Source organism: Arachis hypogaea, chromosome 6 (assembly GCF_003086295.3).
Source record: "Arachis hypogaea cultivar Tifrunner chromosome 6, arahy.Tifrunner.gnm2.J5K5, whole genome shotgun sequence".
In the NCBI taxonomy this organism is placed as follows: domain Eukaryota; kingdom Viridiplantae; phylum Streptophyta; class Magnoliopsida; order Fabales; family Fabaceae; genus Arachis; species Arachis hypogaea.
Window position 1 is genome coordinate 53,747,827 of NC_092041.1, and position 15,555 is coordinate 53,763,381.

The following is a 15,555-nucleotide window of genomic DNA, read 5'->3' on the forward strand; positions in this document are numbered from 1 at the left end:
AGCTATGTGATGACGCTAGAGTTGAGAAGGTGATTGATGAGGTGTTGGTGAAGCAGGATAAGTCTATAACTGCCAAAAAGATGGCCAAGGTGTTGACCATCAATCCACTTCAAAGGGCTAGAGAGCATAGAGCTCATGTTCATGTGCCACACCCACAACAACAAGAGGAAGAGGAGGCAAAGGAGCAACCACAATTTCTGGTGCTTCAACCACCACCACACCAACAATACCAACAATTTCCTGAAGGAATGAACTGGGAGCAGCTGCAAGGAGACTTGCACCAAATGAAGGGAGACCTGCATCAATTGAGGGAAGATGTCAACCAATTTCAAAGTAGCCAAAGGAAGCAATGGAACCAAGTGAATGAGAAAATACATAACCTCCAAGGAAGTTTTGAGCAAGTAAGAAAGGAGCAGTAAGAGAAGTTTGATTGGGGTGAGGTGCGAAGTGCACTTAACAAGGTGGTGGAGCAAAACAAATGGCAAAAGAGGAACCTTGCTGAGTTCAGGCATCTCTATGATGCCCGGACCATTTCAAGGAGACAATATGATATCAACACACAGGCGATGCTGAATCACCTGTGTAATGCTGTGGCCGCCATCAACCCCGGATACCCAACTTTCATGCAAGGGCTAGAAGAATTAAGTGCTAGACAAGAAGAGATCCTAGCTAAGCATAAGGAGGATGAAAGAAATTATATGGTGAGGCTGGGTTTCTGGAAGCCCAAGGATAAGAAAGCACAAGAAGGATCCTCCAAAAAGGGTGAAGATGACTTCTCCCCCTCCAAGAAGAAGGACAAAGGCAAGGGGCCAATAAACTGAAGAAGTTGCATAAGGTTGTTGAGTTCCATGGTTGACATTTCCCAAATTTTTTAATTCTGCTTAAGTTTTTTTTTATCTATTTACTTTATGTTTGAGAATAATTGATAATTGGTGCACGAAATTGTGATCTCTAATAATGGCATTCAACTTGGTATGCATGTTTATAACTCAGCACTTTCTTCACAACCTCGCACAACTAACCAGTAATTGCACTGGGTCATCCAAGTAATAAACCTTACGTGAGTAAGGGTCGATCCTACGGAGATTGTTGGTATGAAGCAAGCTATGGTCATCTTGGAAATCTCAGTTAGGCGAATAATAATTGGTTATGGATTTTTCGAATAATAATAATAAATAAACAAAAAATAAAGATAGAAATACTTATGCAAATCATTGATGGGAATTTCTGATAGGCGTATGAAGATGCTATGTTCCTTCTGAATCTCTGCTTTCCTATTACCTTCATCCAATCCTTCCTACTCCTTTCCATGGCAAGCTGTATGTAGGAAATCACCGTTGTCAATGGCTACATCCCATCCTCTCAGTGAAAATGGTCCAAATGCTCTGTCACAGCACGGCTAATCATCTGTCGGTTCTCGATCATGCCGGAATAGAATCCATTGATTCTTTTGTGTTTGTCATCACGCCCAACAATCGAGAGTTTGAAGCTCGTCACAGTCATTCAATCCTTGAATCCTACTCGAAATACTATAGACAAGGTTTAGACTTTCCGGATTCTCATGAATGCCGCCATCAATTCTAGCTTATACCACGAAGATTCTGATTAAGGAATCCAAGAGATATGCTCCCGGTCTAAGGTAGAACGGAAGTGGTTGTCAGTCACGCGTTCATAGGTGAGAATGATGATGAGTGTCACGGATCATCACATTCATCATGTTGAAGTGCAACAAATATCTTAGAACAGGAATAAACTGAATTGAATAGAAAATAATAGTAATCGCATTAAAACTTGAGTTACAGCAGAGCTCCACACCCTTAATCTATGGTGTGTAGAAACTCTACAGTTGAAAATACATAAGTGATGGTGGTCCAGGCATGGCCGAATGGCCAGCCCCCATGAATGATCAATAGTCTCCTAAGATGAATAATAGAATAAAACCGAGACCAAAGATGTCTAATACAATAGTAAAATGTCCTATTTATACTAAACTAGCTACTAGGGTTTACAGAAGTAAGTAATTGATGCAGAAATCCACTTCCGGGGCACACTTGGTGTGTGCTTGGGCTGAGCTTGAGCTTTACACGTGTAGAGGCTTCTTTTGGAGTTGAACGCCAAGTTGTAACGTGTTTCTGGCGTTCAACTCTGGTTCGTGACGTGTTTCTGGCGTTTGACTCCAGAATGCAGCATGGAACTGGCGTTGAGCACCAGTTTACGTCGTCTAATCACAAATAAAGTATAGACTATTATATATTATTGGAAATCTCTAGATGTCTACTTTCCAACGCTGTTGAGAGCGTGCCATTTGGAGTTCGGTAGCTCTAGAAAATCCATTTGGAGTGCAGGGAGGTTAGAATCCAACAGCATCAACAGTCCTTTGTCAGCCTTTTATCAGAGTTTTGCTCAGGTCCCTCAATTTCAGCCAGAAAGTAACTGAAATCATAGAAAAACACACAAATTTATAGTAAAGTCTAGAAATGTGAATTTAGCATAAAAACTAATAAAAACATCCCTAAAAGTAGCTAGATCCTACTAAAAACTACCTAAAAATAATGCCAAAAAGCGTATAAATTATCCGCTCATCACAACACCAAACTTAAATTGTTGCTTGTCCCGAAGCAAATGAAAATCAAATAGGATAAAAAGAAGAGAATATACTATAAATCTCAAAATATCAATGAATATTAGTTCTAATTAGATGAGCGGGACTTGTAGCTTTTTGCTTCTGAACAGTTTTGGCATTTCACTTCATCCCTTGAAGTTTAGAATGATTGGCATCGATAGGAACTTAGAATTTCAGATAGTGTTATTGATTCTCCTAGTTAAGTATGCTGATTCTTGAACACAGCTACTTTTATGAGTCTTGGCCGTGGCCCTAAGCATTTTGTTTTCCAGTATTACCACCGGATACATAAATGCCACAGACATATGACTGGGTGAACCTTTTTAGATTGTGACTCAGCTTTGCTAAAGTCCCCAGTTAGAGGTGTCCAGAGCTCTTAAGCACACTCTTTTTGCTTTGGATCACGACTTTAACCACTCAATCTCAAGCTTTTCACTTGGACCTGCATGCCACAAGCACATGGTTAGGGACAGCTTGATTTAGCCGCTTAAACCTGGATTTTATTTCCTTGGGCCCTCCTATCCATTGATGCTCAAAGCCTTGGATCCTTTTTACCCTTGCCTTTTGGTTTTAAGGGCTATTGGCTTTTTCTGCTTGCTTTTTCTTTTTCTTTCTATTATTATTTTTTTTTTCGCAAGCTTTTGCTATTCACTGTTTTTTCTTGCTTCAAGAATCAATTTCATGATTTTTCAGATTATCAATAGCATTTCTCTTTGTTCATCATTCTTTCAAGAGCCAACAATTTTAACATTCATAAACAACAAGATAAAAAATATGCACTGTTCAAGCATTCATTCAGAAAACAAAGTATTATCACCACATCAATATAATTAAACTAATTTCAAGGATAAATTCGAAACTCATGTACTTCTTGTTCTTTTGTATTAAAAACATGTTTCATTTAAGAAAGGTGAAGGATTCATGGAATTATTCATAGCCTTAAGACATAGTTACTACATACTAATGATCATGTAATAAAGCCACAAACATAGATAACATAACGCTTAAAAATCAAAAAACAGAGAAATAAGAACAAGGAATGAGTCCACCTTAGTGATGGTGGCACTTTCTTCTTGAAGAACCAATGATGTCCTTGAGCTCTTCTATGTCTCTTCCTTGCCTTTGTTTCTCCTCCCTCATTGCTCTTTGATTTTCACTAATTTCATGGAGAATGATGGAGTGCTCTTGATGTTCCACCCTTAATTGATCCATATTGTAACTGAAGTCTTCTAGAGAAGTGTTGAGTTGTTCCCAATAATTGTTGGGAGGAAGTGCATCCCTTGAGGCATCTCCGGGATTTCTTGGTGATGAGCTTCCTCATGCGTCTCTTGGGCTCCATGAGTGGGCTCTCTTGTTTGCTCCATCCTCTTCTTAGTGATGGGCTTATCCTCCTCAATGGGGATATCTCCTTCTATGATAACTCCAGCTGAGTAACATAGATGGCAAATAAGATGAGGAAAAGCTAGCCTTGCCATGGTGGAGGACTTTTCGGCTATTTTGTAGAATTCAAGGTAGATGACTTCATGAACTTCTACTTCCTCTCCATTCATGATGCTATGAATCATGATGGCCCGATCCACAGTAACTTCGGATTGGTTGCTAGTGGGAATGATAGAGCATTGGATGAACTCCAACCATCCTCTAGCCACAGGCTTGAGGTCCAGTCTTCTTAATTGAACCGGCTTGCCTTTGGAGTCTCTTTTCCATTGAGCTCCTTCCACACATATGTCCATAAGGACTTGGTCCAACCTTTGATCAAAGTTGACCCTTCTTGTGTAGGGGCGTGCATCTCCTTACATCATGGGCAAGTTAAATGTCAACCTTATATTTTTCGAACTGAAATCTAAGTATTTCCCCTGAACCATTGTAAGATAATTCTTTGGGTTCGGATTCATACTTTGATCATGGTTCCTAGTGATCCATGCATTGGCATAGAACTCTTGAACCATTAAGATTCCAACTTGTTGAATGGGGTTGGTAAGAATTTCCCAACCTCTTTTTTGGATTTCATGTTGGATCTCCGGATACTCATTTTTCTTGAGTTTGAAAGGGACCTCGAGGATCACCTTCTTCTTGGCTACAACTTCATAGAAGTGGTCTTGATAGGCTTTTGAGATGAATCTTTCCATCTCCCATGACTCGGAGGTGGAAGCTTTTGTCTTCCCTTTTCTTTTTTTAGAGGTTTCTCCGGCCTTAGGTGCCATCAATGGTTATGGAAAAATAAAAAAGCTATGCTTTTACCACACCAAACTTAGAATATTGCTCGTCCTCGAGCAAGAGAAGAAAGGATAGAAGAAGAAGAAGAAAATATGGAGGAGAGGGAGAGAGGGTTGTGGTTCGGCCAAAGAGGAGAAGAGAGGGTTGTGTTGTGTGAAAATAAAGGAGAATGGAGGGGTTTATATAGTGGAGGGAGAGGGAGTAGGTTCGGCTATTTAGGGTGCGTTTGGGTGGGAAAGAGATTTTGAATTTTGAAGGTAGGTGGGGTTTATGGGGAAGAATGGAAGGATGTGAGTGGTGAAGAGGTGATGGGGAAGAGAGATTGAGGTGATTGGTGAAGGGTTTTGGGGAAGAGTGTTATTGGATTGTGTGAAGAGGAAAGAAGGTGAGTTGAGGTAGGTGGGGATCCTGTGGGGTCTACAGATCCTGAGATGATTCTGTGGGGTCCACAGATTCTGAGGTGTCAAGATTTACATCCCTGCACCAATGAAGCGTGTAAAATGCCCTTTTCATGCAATCCTGGCATTCAGCACTAGATTGATGCTTGTTTCTGGGGTTGAACGCCAGCTTCATGCTTGTTTTGGGCGTTCAATGCCCATTTGCAGCATGTTTCTGGCGTTGAACGCTAGTTCCATGCTTGTTTCTGGCGTTCAGCGCCAGCTCTCCTCAGGGTGTTTTCCTGGCGTTTAAACGCCAAGATGTTGCTTGTTTCTGGCGTTTAACGCTAGATCCATGCTCTGTTCTGGCATTGAACGCCAGCCAGATGCTCCTTACTGGCGTTTAAATGCCAGTAAGACCTTCCTCCAGGGTATGCTTTTTCTTCTGCTATTTTTTATTCTGTTTTTAATTTTAGTATTTATTTTGTGACTCCACATGATCATGAACCTAATAAAACATAAAAGAAAAGTAAAAATAAAAATAGAATTAGATAAATAAAAATTGGGTTGCCTCCTAATAAGCACTTCTTTAATGTCAATAGCTTGACAGTGGGCTCTCATGGAGCCTCACAGGTGATCAGGTCAATGTTGTAGACTCCCAACACCAAACTTAGAGTTTGGATGTGGGGATTCAACACCAAACTTAGAGTTTGGCTGTGGCCTCCCAACAGCAAACTTAAATTTTGATTATGGGGGCTCTGTTTGACTCGATATTGAGAGAAGCTTTTCATGCTTCCTCTCCATTGTTACAGAAGAACACCATTCTGTAAGAAAGGTCTTCCAAGGATGATGCATTCATCCTCCTCATTCCTAGTGTCTAAGATTATGAAATCAGCAGGGAAGTAATGGCCTTCAACCTTTACCAACACGTCCTCTACCAATCCATAAGCTTGTCTTACTGACTTGTCTGCCATTTACAATGAGAATATGGCAGGCTGTACCTCAATGATCCCCAGCTTCTCCATTACAGAGAGTGGTATAAGATTTATGCCTAACCCTAGGTCACACAGAGCCTTTTCAAAGGTCATGGTGCCTATGGTACAGGGTATTAAGAATTTACCATGATCTCGTTTCTTTTGAGGTAAAGTTTGCTGAACCCATGTATCTAGTTTACCAATGAGCAAGGGAGGTTCACCTTCCCAAGTCTCATTACCAAACAATTTGGCATTCAGCTTCATGATAGCTCCTAGATATTAAGCAACTTGCTCTCTAGTTACATCTTCATCCTCTTCAGAGGAAGAATAGTTTTCAGAGCTCATGAATGGCAGAAGGAGGTTTAATGGGATCTCTATGGTCTCTATATGACCTTTAGATTCCTTTAAGTCCTCAATAAGGAACTCCTTCTTGCTTGAGAGACGTCCCCTGAGGTCTTCCTCATTGGGATTCACGTCCTCTCCTTCCTCTCTAGGTTCGGCCATGTTGATTATGTCAATGGCCTTGCACTCTCTTTTTGGATTCTCTTCAGTATTGCTTGGGAGAGTAGTAGGACCAGTTTCAGTGACTTTCTTACTCAGCTGGCCCACTTGTGCCTCCAAATTTCTGATGGAAGACCTTGTTTCACTCATGAAACTTAAAGTTGTCTTAGACAGATTAGAGACTATGTTTGCCAAATTAGAGGTGCTCTACTCAGAAGTCTCTGTCTGTTGCTGAGAAGATGATGGAAAAGATTTGCTATTGCTAAACATGTTTCTTCCACCATTATTAAAGCCTTATTGAGGCTTTTGTTGATCCTTCCATGAGAAATTTAGATGATTTCTCCAAGATGAATTATAGGTGTTTCCATAAGGTTCACCCATGTAATTTACCTCTACTATTACAGGGTTCTCAGGATCATAAGCTTCTTCTTCAGAAGATGCCTCTCTAGTACTGTTGGATGTATTTTGCCATCCATACAGACTTTGAGAAATCATGTTGACTTTCTGAGTCAACATTTTGTTCTGAGCTAATATGACATTCAGAGCATTAATTTCAAGAACTCCTTTTCTCTGAAGCGTCCCATTATTCACAGAATTTCTCTCAGAAGTGTACATGAACTGGTTATTTACAACCATGTCAATAAGTTATTGAGCTTTTGCAGGCGTTTTCTTTAGGTGAATGGATCCACCTGCAGAATGGTCCAGTGACATCTTAGAGAACTCAGATAGACCATAAAAGAATATATCTATCATGGTCCACTCTGAAAACATGTCAGAAGGACACTTTTTGGTCATTTGCTTGTATCTTTCCCAAGCTTTATAGAGGGATTCACCATCTTTTTACTTGAAGGTCTGAATATCCACTCTAAGCTTGCTCAGCTTTTGAGGAGGAAAGAATTTAACCAAGAAGGCTGTGACCAGCTTATCCTAAGAGTCCAGGCTATCCTTAGGTTGTGAGTCCAACCATGTTCTAGCTCTATCTCTTACAGCAAAAGGGAAAAACATGAGCCTGTAGACTTCAGGATCTACTCCATTAGTCTTAATAGTCTCACAAATCTACAAGAACTCAGTTAAAAACTGGTAGGGATCTTCTGATGGAAGTCCATGAAACTTACAGTTTTGTTGCATTAGAGCAACTAGTTGAGGTTTCAGCTCAAAATTGTTTGCTCCAATGGCAGGAATTGCGATGCTTCTTCCATCAAACTTGAAAGTAAGTGTAGTATAATCACCAAGCATCCTCCTTGCATTATTGTTGTTGGGTTTGGCTGCCATATCCTTTTCTTGTTCGAAAATTTCAGTAAGGTTGTCTCTGGATTGTTGTAATTTAGCTTCTCTTAGTTTTTTCTTCAGAGTCTTTTCAGGTTTAGGATCAGGTTCAACAAGAATGCCTTTTTCCTTGTTCCTGCTCATATGAGAAAGAAGAGAACAGAAAAGGAAGAGGAATCCTCTATGTCACAGTATAGAGATTCCTTTATGTTAGTAGAAGAAGAAAGGAATAGAAGAAGAAGAATGAATAATCCAAACACAAGGGTGATGATAGGAGTAGAGATTTGAGATGAAGAGAAGTGTTAGTAAATGAATAAATAAATAGAATCAGATGAGAGAGAGAAGTTTTCGAAAATAAATTTTGAAAAAGAGTTAGTGATTTTCGAAAATTAAAGGAAGAATTAAAATTAAAATTAAAATTTAAAACAATTAGTTAATTAAAAGAATTTTGAAAAAGAGGGAGATAATTTTCGAAAATTAAAGAGCTAAAATTAGTTAGGTGATTTTGAAAAAGATAAAAAAAATAAACAAAAGTTAATTGGTTAGTTGAAAAAGATTTGAAAATCAATTTTGAAAAGATAGGAAGTTAGAAAAGATATTTTGAAATCAAATTTTTGAAAAAGATATGATTTTAAAAGATATGATAAAAAGATATGATTTTTAAGAAAAATATATTTTGAAAAGGATTTAACTTTTAAAATTAAAATTGATTACTTGACCAACAAGAAACTAAAAGATATGATTCTAGAATTTAAAGATTGAACCATTTCTTAACAAGAAAGTAACAAACTTCGAATTTTTTAATCAATCACATTAATTGTTAGTAAAGTTTTAATTTTGAGATAAAGATAGGAAAAAGATTTTGAAAATAAATTTTAAAAATTTTGAAAATAATAAAAAAAATGAAAAATATTTGATTTTTGAAAAAGATTTTGAAAAGATAAGATTTTTAAAATTGAAATTTTGACTTGACTAACAAGAAATAACTAATTTTAAAATTTTTTTGACCAAGTCAACCCAAAATTTCAAAATTTTTGAGCAAATTAAGGAAAAGATATTTTTTATTTTTTTAAATTTTTAATGATGAGTGAGAAAAACACAATTATGACACAAAACATGAAAATTTTGGATCAAAACACATTATGCATGCAAGAACACTATGAATGTCAAGATGAACACCAAGAACACTTTGAAGATCATGATGAACATCAAGAACATATTTTTGAAAAATTTTTGATGCAAAAAAAACATGTAAGACACCAAACTTAGAAATCTTTAATGCTTAGACACTATGAATGCAAAAATGCACATGAAAAACCATAAAAGACACAAAACAAGAAAACATCAAGATCAAACAAGAAGACTTACCAAGAACAACTTGAAGATCATGAAGAACACTATGAATGCATGAATTTTCGAAAAATGCAAGAACAAGATGAATATGCAATTGACACCAAATTTAAAATTTGACTAAGGACTCAAACAAGAACACAAAAAATATTTTTGATTTTTATGTTTTTATGATTTTATAAATTTTTTGGATTTTATTTTATATTTTTTGAAAAACATATAGGAAAAAGAAAATAAGAAATTCAAAATTTTTAAGAAGAATTCCAGGAATCTTTCAATGTTAGCCTAAAGCTCCAATCCAAGGGTTGGACATGGCTTAATAGCCAGCCAGCTTTAGGATGGCATTACATGCATTGAGGTGATTAATTGAAGTCTCATTCCAAAAGGATTTGGATATGGCTTTACAGCCAGCCAGACTTCAACATGTTACATGAAACTCTAGAATCCATTCGTAAAAATTTTGAAAGATTTTCAAAAACAGAAGTAAAATTTTTGAAATATTTTTGAAAAAAATTTTTTTCAAAAATAAAACAAAAAGAAATTACCTAATCTGAGCAACAAGATGAACCGTCAGTTGTCCAAACTCGAACAATCCCCGGCAACGGCGCTAAAAACTTGGTGCACGAAATTGTGATCTCTAATAATGGCATTCAACTTGGTATGCGCGTTTATAGCTCAGCACTTTCTTCCCAACCTCGCACAACTAACCAGCAAGTGTACTGGGTCGTCCAAGTAATAAACCTTACGTGAGTAAGGGTCGATCCCACGGAGATTGTTGGTATGAAGCAAGCTATGGTCATCTTGGAAATCTCAGTTAGGCAAATAATAATTGGTTATGGAGTTTTCAAAAAATAATAATAAATAAACAGAAAATAAAGATAGAAATACTTATGCAAATCATTGATGAGAATTTCAGATAAGTGTATGAAGATGCTGTGTTCCTTCTGAATCTCTGCTTTCCTACTACCTTCATCCAATCCTTCTGACTCCTTTCCATGGCAAGCTGTATGTAGGGCATCACCGTTGTCAATGGCTACATCCCATCCTCTCAGTGAAAATGGTCCAAATGCTCTGTCACAGAACGGCTAATCATCTGTCGGTTATCGATCATGCCGGAATAGAATCCATTGATTCTTTTGCGTTTGTCATCACGCCCAACAATCGCGAGTTTGAAGCTCGTCACAGTCATTTAATCCTTGAATCCTACTCGGAATACCACAGACAAAGTTTAGACTTTCCGGATTCTCATGAATGCCGCCATCAATTCTAGCTTATACCACGAAGATTCTAATTAAGGAATACAAGAGATATGCTCCCGGTCTAAGGTAGAACGGAAGTGGTTGTCAGTCACGCGTTCATAGGTGAGAATGATGATGAGTGTCACAGATCATCACATTCATCATGTTGAAGTGCAACGAATATCTTAGAACAGGAATAAACTGAATTGAATAGAAAATGGTAGTAATTGCATTAAAACTTGAGGTACAGCAAAGCTCCACACCCTTAATCTATAGTGTGTAGAAACTCCACCGTTGAAAATACATAAGTGATGGTGGTCCAGGCATGGCCGAATGGCCAGCCCCCATGAATGATCAATAGTCTCCTAAGATGAATAATAGAATAAAACCGAGACCAAAGATGTCTAATACAATAGTAAAATGTCCTATTTATACTAGACTAGCTACTAGGGTTTACAAAAGTAAGTAATTGATGCAGAAATCCACTTCTGGGACCCACTTGGTGTGTGCTTGGGCTGAGCTTGAGCTTTACACATCTAGAGGCTTCTTTTGGAGTTGAACGCTGAGTTGTAACGTGTTTCTGGCGTTCAACTCTGGTTCATGACGTGTTTCTGGCGTTTGACTCCAGAATGCAGCATAGAACTGGCGTTGAGCGCCAGTTTACGTCATCTAATCACAAATAAAGTATAGAATATTATATTTTGCTGGAAAGCTCTAGATGTCTACTTTCCAACTCCATTGAGAGAGCGCCATTTAGAGTTCTGAAGCTCCAGAAAATCTATTTCGAGTGTAGGGAGGTCAGAATCCAACAGCATCAGCGGTCCTTTGTTAGCCTTTTATCAGAGTTTTGCTCAGGTCCCTCAATTTCAGCCAAAAAGTACCTGAAATCACAGAAAAACACACAAAATCATAGTAAAGTCCAGAAATGTGAATTTAGCATAAAAACTAATAAAAACATCCCTAAAAGTAGCTAGATCCTACTAAAAACTACCTAAAAACAATGCCAAAAAGCGTATAAATTATCCGCTCATCAATAATGTTAGGATAGTTTATGTTTTATTCTATTGAAGTCTTTTGTGAGTCCTTTGATATGCAAAAAAGAAAATGCAATGATAACTGTAGTCTTCATCTTCATCAATAAAGTAGAGTTTGTTTCCATAAGAGTTGTTGTGAGTGTGAACAAAAGTAAATGAGACTAAGACCAAGAAAGCTTATTCAAAAGAACTAAGGAACAAAAGACTAAGTGAAAAACCTTGAATGAAGTGAAAGGAGAAAAATGAGTCATGAGAAGTAACTAGTCCTAGAAGGCATGACAAGTAGAAGTTGAGGTGTGTTCCTTAAATATCTATAGAACCAAGAAGTAGTAAGCAACAAAGACCCAAGGCTCTGAGCATCAACTACTAAGGAGGGAAAAGAAATATTGAAAAAATCAGAAAGAGTTAGAACTCCTAGTAAATGCTTGAGACAAAACACTTAGAGTTGTGGTTAATATATAGAAAAGAAGCACAAAAGAGAGAGAAAGAGTTAACCCTTACTACTTCAAGGTGACAATCAATGAAAAGGACCCCTAAGACGCATACTTTGAAAAAAAAACCTTTAAGGATCTAGGAGCTCTTTGTGATATTCAAAGCACTCATGCATGTGTTGAGCACTTAGTCCAATTCCTAGTTATAGTGCATACATTCAAGGTCAAGTCTCAATTCACCAAAAAGACCACTCACATTGATTTGCTTAGGACAAGCAAAGCTTAAGTTTGGTGTTGTGATGACTTACATCATCTACCCTTTTTCTTGCATAAAAAGGACCATAAAAGAGGCATAATCTCATTTGATCATTGCAATTCATGCCTTAATTGATGAATATCATAATACATTGCTTTGAAATGAGTTTGTGCTGGATTTCAGGTGGAGAAGACATAAAAAATGGGAAAGAAAACAACAGAACAAGTGGGGCGTGTGAAGCAGGCGTGCCATTTGGAACAAACGCCACAAAAATGTGTTGCCGTGGCACGCCAGAAGCTAGGCGTGGCACGCTGGTACAACATTCCAGAGAACAAAATTGAAGACCATTAAAGGGGCGTGGCAAGCCAGGAGCAAGGCGCGGCACGCGAACTCGTTACTAGAAGAGCCATCACTATGGCGTGCCACTTTGTGTCAAAGGCGTGGCACGCCAGCCCCATAGTTCACTTGGGCATGCCACTTGAGGACCAAGGCGTGGCACGTCAAGCCTATAAGACCCACAATTGAATAGGTGTGCCACTTGAGCAACAAGGCGTGGCATGCCAGTAAACAAGGGGAGAATGCAAAAGCTGGGCGTGCCACTTAGTATCGAAGGCGTGGCATGCCAGCTCAAGAAGTCCCACTAAGGCGTGCCACTTGAGCAACAAGGCATGGCACACCAGCACCTAAGGAGGCCAAATAAAGCTGGGCGTGCCACTTGGTGTCGAAGGCGTGGCACGCCAGCTTAATTATCTCACTTTGGCGTGCCACTTGAACATCCAGGCGTGGCACGCCAACCTCTGGGACCATGGCAAATGAAGGGCGTGACACGCCAATCTCATGGCGTGGCACGCTGGTAGTGTTTTCCAGAGGAGGAGTTAAAGGGCCAGTGAACTCAAGCATGCCACTTGGGAGATGAGGCGTGGCATGCCAGCAAGAAGATAAAGCAAATAAAGGGCGTGACATGCCAATCTCATGGCGTGGCATGCCAGAGAGGAAGAAGAGGAGCCAATAAACTCAGGCGTGCCACTTGGATGACGAGGCGTGGCACACCGGCAAGGGGGCGAAACTTTAAGAAGGGCATGGCACGCCAGACCCTGGGTGTGCCACGCTGGTACAAATCTCCAGAAACATAGAGATAAGGGAAGTGACCTTGGGCGTGCCACTTTGGTTTGAAGGCGTGGCACGCCAGGTTGCTTTGCCCTTCGAAATGCCTTGGGCGTGCCACTTTGGTTTGAAGGTGTGGCACGCCAGGCTACCTTGCCCTTTAAAATGTCCTGGGTGTGCCACTTAGGTTCGAAGGCGTGGCACGCCAGGGGTGAAACAGAGGACGGCATGCAACTTGAATGAAGAGGCGTGGAATGCCAAGTCAAAAACAGAAGGAGCGTGACACGCCAGAGAAGCGCTAGTCACGCGGCAGCTAGAAGATCACGTTTGCTGAGTTTCTTTTCCCTCCAAAATGTAATTTTCATTTCGCTTTTGTAATTTTCTTTTATTTTCTAGATCTAGGAGTAGTATAAATACCCTTGGAAGTATTGAAAAAGGGGGTAAGCAAGTCACAGAGTTTAGTTTTGATTTTATTTTTTACTTTTCACACTTCATCTCTTCCATATTTTGTACTTTCTCTCTGAGCTATGAGTAGCTAAATTCTCTCTCATTGAGAGAGGGAGCTCTAACGTACTTGATGGATTAATGATAGTGAATTTCTTCTTCTATTCATCTTCTCTTGGATTTGCTAGAAGGAATTTCGATTTTAATGCTTAGTGTTCAATTAACTTGGAAAAGAGATTGAATGCAAAATGGGTTTCATGGGAACCTTGGAAAAGGAAACATGAAACCATGCTAGAAATCCCTTCTCACACTGGAGTAGAATCTAGGTTTTGGTGTTTGGATATGGTGACATATAATCCTCCCTCTACCTGGACCTATGATGATGTGTGGTATAATTAGGGACCAAGCATATCTCTCTTCATGAGCAATTAGACCAAGGTATTGGCTATTGATCAAGATCTGAGAGATTGAGTCACCAAGGGATTGGGGCTCAATCAATCATGATTGCCAAGAGGTCAATGAGTTGCATGATTGAAGAGGATATGAGCTGAATTAATCCAAAGAGACAATATCTCCTGATATCAATAAATTCCCCCATTCTTATCTTTCCCATTCTTTTATAGCTTTACTTACATTCTACAAAATCCCATTCCCCTTTACATTCTTGTTATTTCCATTTCTATATTTTATTGCTTTCTTTTATTTCCTTTGCCATTTATGTTTCTGCCATTTATAATTCTGCACACACAACTTATTCTGTTGAGCTTGACTAATTCACTAATTGATTAAAATTGCTCAAATCTACCAATCTCTGTGGATACGGTCCCACTCCACTGTGGGTTAATACTTGATGATATTTTTGGTGCGCTTGCCAAGAGCGGATTCATCAATATTATTGGGGAAGGGCAGTGAATTCAGCCCATCACGCGACATATAGTAACTCGAGCCGCGAAGCCTTGCGAGGACCGTGGGAGCCTGCGGAAGATAACGCCATTGAGGATCACTTTAAGGTATCCTTCTCGGGATAGAATCATTTAAAGAAAGAGTGTCAGTACGACATAAAAACAAGAGGTGCAACACGAGGACTTCCCAGGAGGTCACCCATCCTAGTACTACTCTCGTCTAAGCACGCTTAATTCTAGAGTTCTGATGAGATCCAGTACATTAGTGCTGGTATGATCGCACTGATAAACCATTATGTTATGGATTATATCGTGTTTAATTGAGTGGTTTTTATCAAATTCTTACCCACTTATTCATATAATTTGCATGATTTTACAATTCCTTTCTAGTTTAGTTCTATGGTTGAAAACCTGCTTCCTAAGCCTTTAAATTGCGTATTTTAAATTCTCCCTTATACCATTCAATGCCATGATATGTGTGTTAAGTGTTATCAGGCTTTATAGGGCAGGAATGGCTTAGAGAATGGAAAGGAAGCTTGCAAAAATAGAAGGAACACAAGAAACCAAGGAGAAAATAGATCACTCGTGAACTCGAAATAGAGAAAATCACAGCAACGCGTATGCGTGCCTGACGCATACGCGTGGATTGGATTTTGCGCAAATGACGCGAGCGCTGCCTGGCACACACGCGTGGAGAGGAAAATCGTCAAATAACGCGTATGCATGACCGACGCGTACGCGTGACATGCGTGATCTGCAGAATTAACAGAAATCGATGGGGGGCGATTTCGGGCCGTGTTTTGACCCAATTTTCGGTCCAGAAAACACAGATTATAGG

The 15,555-nt window shown here is 39.2% G+C and overlaps 1 non-coding gene across 1 annotated transcript; it reads right to left on the reverse strand.

The window, feature by feature from the left end:
* Positions 1 to 14,883: 14,883 nt before the first annotated feature.
* Positions 14,884 to 15,002, reverse strand: LOC112699313 (5S ribosomal RNA). The gene has a single exon (XR_003152394.1). It is a non-coding gene; the product is annotated as a 5S ribosomal RNA (ribosomal RNA).
* Positions 15,003 to 15,555: the final 553 nt, after the last annotated feature.